This window comes from Octodon degus, unplaced genomic scaffold, assembly GCF_000260255.1.
Source record: "Octodon degus isolate 3935 unplaced genomic scaffold, OctDeg1.0 scaffold00140, whole genome shotgun sequence".
Taxonomy (NCBI): Eukaryota; Metazoa; Chordata; class Mammalia; order Rodentia; family Octodontidae; genus Octodon; species Octodon degus.
In genome coordinates this window covers 4,319,519-4,325,717 of record NW_004524716.1, presented here as the reverse complement: position 1 = coordinate 4,325,717, position 6,199 = coordinate 4,319,519, and the positions used below count along the sequence as shown (strand labels likewise).

At 39.3% G+C, this 6,199-nt stretch overlaps 1 protein-coding gene across 4 annotated transcripts in view; it reads left to right on the top strand.

Moving 5' to 3' along the window:
* Positions 1-6,199, top strand: part of Hipk1 (homeodomain interacting protein kinase 1) — a 65,758-nt gene that overhangs the window by 662 nt on the left and 58,897 nt on the right. Inside the window, exon 1 of one of the 4 annotated variants that reach the window (XM_023701790.1) lies at positions 609-627. The exons of the other annotated variants lie outside the window; for them this stretch is intronic. The gene's annotated coding sequence lies outside the window, so the exon portion shown is untranslated. Of the gene's footprint in view, positions 1-608; positions 628-6,199 lie in introns of those variants that run through there. 4 annotated transcript variants of the gene reach the window in all.

The window sequence follows — 6,199 nt, the reverse complement described above, 5'->3', positions numbered from 1 at the left end:
CCTGGTCTCCGGGGCGCGCTGTTGACCTCAGGTGACAGGGGCCGCCCTGCAGCTCCTCGCCCGGCCGGTTTTTCCCGGGGCTCTTGTGCCAGGCTCCCCGGGCGAAGCTTGGGCTCGGCGCCTTCGCACCTGTGCCGAGCGGCGCCGGCGCGATCTGGGACTCTTGTGCTGCTGGGAACGAGGAAGCGGCGCCGGAGGGGACGGTGGTGGTGGGATGGGTGTGGAAGCGTCGCTGTAGCCGGTCGCTTTGTAATTTGTAATGATGGTGGGGACTCGGTGGGACCAGCCCACCGAGTGTGTACGCTGCGAGCCGGACCTAGAGGTCTGCCTCAACGGCGAACTTGCGCTGCCTGTCGTCCCTGGGGAAGCTTTGTTAGAAACAACAACAATAAAGAAAAGCAAAACTTGCGTGAGACCCACACTAGTCACAGGTCGGCAGAGAACAATCCCTTTTTGTGCCTAGCAACCGCGAGGGGAGGCTCGGTCTCCAGGAGCGCCGCTCTAACCTCCAGTTTGTTGTGGTGACGAACCTTGAGCAATAGCCTGTGTTTATGCTGGGCGCGCTTTCTTTCCTGTTTGAGGCGAGGGGCTGGGAAGGGAAGGAGGAAAAAACAATCCCAAGCTCCGGTAAATCTTTTCTCCACTTAACTGTGGTTCAAGTCTAGGCAGATCCATTTTAAGGTAACCCTAGATGCAGTCTTTTCATGTTTTGAGGATTGAACCCGGGAACACTGAGCTACATCCCCAGCCCTTTTTATTTTGAGACAGTACCTTGCTCGTTTGCCCAGGGTGGCATCGACCTTGTGATCTTCCTGTGTGGGCCTCCCAAGTGTCTGTGATTATACGTGTGTGCCAGTACAGCCCGCTTGCCCTGTGATACTCTTTCTTGTCTATCAGTGGTAGTGGGAATTATATCAAAATACTAATTTTAGCTATAGATTTTTCTCCCCCAATCTGGCCTTTATCTTCTTACTTAGTAAACTCTGATGAGAACAGCAGTGTGGCTTCCTTTTCCAGATGAAGTGGGGTTAAATTAAGTGGCTGATGCCCTCAGCAAAACCTACGATTTTGCTCTTGTTTCAGTAGAGCTCTTTCTGATTCCTGGCCTCTAAGGTTGTTGTTTTTTTTTTTTTTTTTTTAAGATTGTAGAGCATACAAACCATTACCAGCTTTTTTTTTGTACTGAAACCGAAAGCTTTCTGTAAAAAAATTTCAAAAATCTACTAGCAAGTGATTTTACCTAGTCATGTTATTCAGGTAGTGATTTTGGATCTTTGCATATAATTATCCTGAAGTTCTGTGTTATAATACTGACATGATGAAGGATGTCATTGACTTTAAGATACTGTTCTTGGCTTGAAGGATATTTTGGTAAAGTACTTGTGGTTGAAACCGGAGGCAGCCTAGCCAGTAAAGCTTCTTAAGAGCAAAATGGTGAATGAGAGCCTCTGGTTGACAAGCAGGACTTTTGCTGGTAATACCTTTGTGAATCGTTTGTCCTGCCCTGGACATAGTTTCGTGGACTTAAAACCAAACGAGAACTGCCTCCTAAAAAAACCCTGGAAGGTATGTCCCAGTTCACAGTTCTCTGGAAAATAGAATTCTTTCATTTTGTGTTTTTGTTTTTATAAGCACAGCTCCATCAGTGGTTCTGGTGGAGATCAGTGAGCCAAAGCTGCCTTGTGAACCTCTTTCGCTTGGAATTGGTGCAGCTTGTTAGCTCTGTATTGTAATTGGGCCTTCTGTAATTTGAAGTAACTTTGTAAACATGAGCTACTTGATCAGTCATCTGCCCTTTTATTTTCATTTTTATGACTGTAAAAACCATGCATTTTTAAAAAGACTTTTTCTTTTGAAAAAATATTAATTGCGCCTTAGCATCTTCCCTTACATTTCATGCTATTCCAAACACAAGTTATCAAGATCATTTTCCAGACTACCACTTTGACAATCACTAATTTACTTTTTTTTTCTTTTTCAGTCTTGCTGTTTTGATTTCAACCTTTGGGCTCTAGCAGTTCTGCTTCAGCCTCCTGAGTAGTAGGGACCATAGGCACACTGCCCAGAGTGGTTCCTTTCTTGTTTTGTTCAGTCTTTTAATTGTTGAAATCCAGGTCCTAGATGTCTAATGCATTTTTTGTAGTGCATAATTTGATACTTAAAAATATTTACATCCTTTATTTATTTTTTTCTTTTCATATCGTACCTCAGCAATGTTCTAAAGTCATTGAAGGTAGGGAAACTTAGTTTTATTTCTTTTCAATTCTCTAAGGGTACCTTTTAGAATGTTTGCAGAGTGCTTGATGAAAAAAATGAGACGACCTGAATCCTTCACCAGATTGCTAATCGTTAGCTGTGTAAACTTGTTTAGCTTTTTGGAGTCTCCTTTTTTCCATCTTGGAATTAGAAGATTTTAGAAACTCTTTCAAGGTCCCTTTTAGCCATAAAAATCCTATACTGTTTTGCTAGCATTTCTCCAATCAAATACATTTTACTCTGCACAGTTTTTTAATTTTTCCACATCCCTTGGCAAACTTGCTAAACTTTCAATTGTTGAAAGAGTCCCATCTATCTCTCACCTGCTAACCCTTTTTTTTCTTAAGTCCTGGTTTTTTTTTTGTTTTTTTTTTTTTTGTGGAACCGGGGATTGAACTCAGGCCCTTGTGCTTGCCAAGGAAGCTCTTATTCTACTGAGCCATCTCCCCGGCCCTGAGTCCTGTTTTTTTCTTCCACCTTTGCTGGCTGATCTGAAGAGTCTTTTAGTATTTATGTTTCATATTGATCTCTGTTTTGTTATTTTGACCTTTCTCTTATGCTGGAAACTCCATGAGAAATAGTTTTCTTTATCCTAAATTTTGTAGACTACTAAAATATTAGCTTTTACTAACACATAGCACCTTTTTTTTCTTTTACTGTTGTAGATTTATTTTTCAAAATGAATCTAGGAAAACTATTGAAATTTAGGAAAACATAGTCTGCTTAGAGGGAAAGAATCCTTCAGCCACTTTACCAAAATATTAAAAAATGGATTGAAATGGCTGAAGTTGCACAGAGTTGTAGTTACTCCATTGTAGAGAGCACCAGCTTTTCCATACCCTATTTTTGCCATACCACTTGGGGAACTGACTTACTATATGAAGGAAGTAAGTACTACAGGAAGGGGAGTGGGGAAAGTTTGATTCAAAATGTGTCCTTCAGGTTTCAAGATTACTTGATTCTTATGTATTACTGTATTTAGAACACTAGTGTATAAATATTTATTAAGTATATCTAAATACATAGATGTATATATTTTCATATTCGTATATATTAAATGTATTTTTTTGCAGATAAAAGTAATTTCTGTGTTGTGCTAGTATTTCTTTAGTCACAATTCTGAGATTTTATTTTTTCATTTTATTGGTGCTTTTTTTAAAAATGTATTTAGTACAGGGTCTCACTACACAGATTGGGACTAGTAGTGATCCTCCTGTTTTCAGCCTCCCAAGCACTGGGATTACAGGTGTGTGCCACCATGCCCAATCTCAATCCCTGTCTCAGTGTACCCCAGGGGCAGGGCCGGCACAGCATGCCACCAGTCCCTGCATCTGCTTAAGCAGTTAGTTTGATCTGCAGAGCTATCTGGCTGGCCCTTTTTCTTTTTCTTTTTCTTTTTCTTTTTTTTTTTTTTTTTGAGACAGGGTTTTACTATGCAGTTCAGGCTGTACTTGAACTCACTCTCACCCAAGATGGCTTTGGAATTGTGGCAATCATACATCCGCCACACATGACCTGTTGGTACTTTTTAGATATACATGATGATAACCTTCACCATAGGGCATTTGTACCTGTACATGATAAAGCTTGTTGCTTTTTTTCCCATTCCCCTCCCTTCAACCCCTCTTCCCCTGCTTATTTACAAAATCTTTTCCATTTTTTTCTTCTGTGCTCTCCCCACCTGTGTCTCTTTTTTTCCTTTCTCTCTCCCCTCTCCTTTGTTTCTCTTCTCATTTGAACATTTTCTTCCCATTTTTCAATATCTACTATACATTCTGGTCCTTATTTACACTTTCAGTTTCTCATACTAGAGAAACACTGTGGTATTTAAACATATGTGTCTGACTTATTTCACTTAATAAGGGAATAGTCTCCATTTAGCTGGTAATGCCTCAAGTTTATCCTTCTTTGTAGCAGTGTAGCACTGCATTGTATATTTCATTTATTTATTTATTTATTTATTTTGGTTGAACTGGGGATTGAACTCAGGCCCTTGCACTTGCCAGGGAAGTGCACCATTGTATATTTTAAAAACACCACATCTCCTTTATGCATTCATCAATTAATGGACATTTGAATTGTTTTCAAGATTTAGTTAGTATAAACTGTGCTGCTATAAACATAGGTGTGCATATCATTTATCACTATAGTATGGTGCTTTTATGATTCTTTTGGGAAGATACCAAGAATGGTATTCAGTAGAATGGAAGCTCCAGTTCTAGTTTTTTTAATGAATCCCTGCACTGATTTCCATAGTTGTTGCACCAGTGTATACTCCCACCCACAGAAGAGCAGGGTTCCTTTTTCCTTACAGCCTCACTAACATTGTTCCTGGTTGATTTCTTTTGCCTGCCTGCCTGCCTGCCTGCCTGCCTGCCTGCCTTCCTTCCTTCCTTCCTTCCTGCCTTCCTTCCTTCCTTCCTTCCTTCCTTCCTTCCTTCCTTCCTATCTTTTTGAGGCAGGGTCTCACTATGCAATTCAAACTGCATTAAACAAAAATCAAAATGGATCAAAGACTTAAATATGAAAACAGCAACACTAAATCTGCTGGAAGAGAGAATAGACAGAACTCTTGAAGACACTGGTTATAGTCAAAGATTTTATGAACAAAACCCAAAGTATCACAAAGAATCAACAACTGGGATATCTTCTTATTAAAAAGCTTAAGCTCATTTTATACCCCATGCTGGTCTCGAACTTGAAAGGATCCTCCTGCCTCTGCCTCCCAAGTACTGGGATTACCAGTGTGCACCACCACATCCGGCTTGGTTGATTTCTTGATAAAATTATCTTACTAGTATCATGCTGTTTTACAGTAGCTTTGTAATATAATCTCAAACCATTCTTTCTGGGGTGGCATAGAATCTCAGCATTGTTTTAATTTGCATCTCTCCAGTGACCAGTGAAAATTTCCCATATATTTGCCATTTCTACTTCATCTGAGAAGTGTCTGTTCATTTTTGGTGCTCTTTTTTGGATTGTGTCATTTTATTGGGAGGGTATGATTTTTTTGAGTTTTTTGTGTATTCTACATATTAGTCCTTTGTCTAAGGACAGCTGACAAAAATTTTTCTCACTTTGTGGGCTCTCTTTTCACTCTGTTGATTTCTTTTGCTTTGCAAAAGCTTTTTAATAAGATAAGATCCCATTTGTTGATTCTTTGTGATATTTTGGGTTTTGTTCATAAAATCTTTGACTGTACCATTGTCTTCAAGTTCTGCCTATTCTGTCTTTTAGCAGATTAGTGTTTGTTTTAATATTTAAGTCTTTGATCCATTTTGATTTTAGTTTAATGCATAGTGAAAGATATGATCTAGTTTTAAAGTGGAAAGCCAATTTTTCCAGCACCATTTATTAAAAAAGCTCTCTTTCAGTGAAAGTGTTTGACTCCTTTGTCAAAGATAAGGCTATTAGTGTGTTTGGAGTTGTTTCTGCATCTCCTAATCTGTTCCATTGATCCTCCAGTCTTTTTTTTTTTTTTTCTTTTGCCAGTATCCTGTTTTTATTATAGTAGTTTTGTAGTATAATCTCATGTCGGGGATTGTGATGCTCCCTGTCTTGCCTTTGTTGCCCAGAATTGCCTTTGCTATTCTAGGTCTCTTCTGGTTCCAGATAAATTTTAGGATTGTTTTCTCTAATTCTGTGAGATATGCTGTTGGGATTTTGATTCAGATTGCCTTAAATCTGTATAACAGTTTTGGAAGTATGGCGATTTTCACTATATTATCTCATACACAAGAGCAAGGGATATCTTTCTATTTTCTGATATCCTCTTCGATCTTTTTCAGAGATCTGTAGTTTTCATTATAGAGGTCTTTTACTTCATTAGTTTTTGGTTTTTTAAAAAAATATATTTAGAGGGGCCAGGGAGATAGCTCAGTGGAATAAGCACTTCCCCAGCAAGCGTAAGGGCCTGAGTTCAATCCCTGGTTCCGGAAAAAAA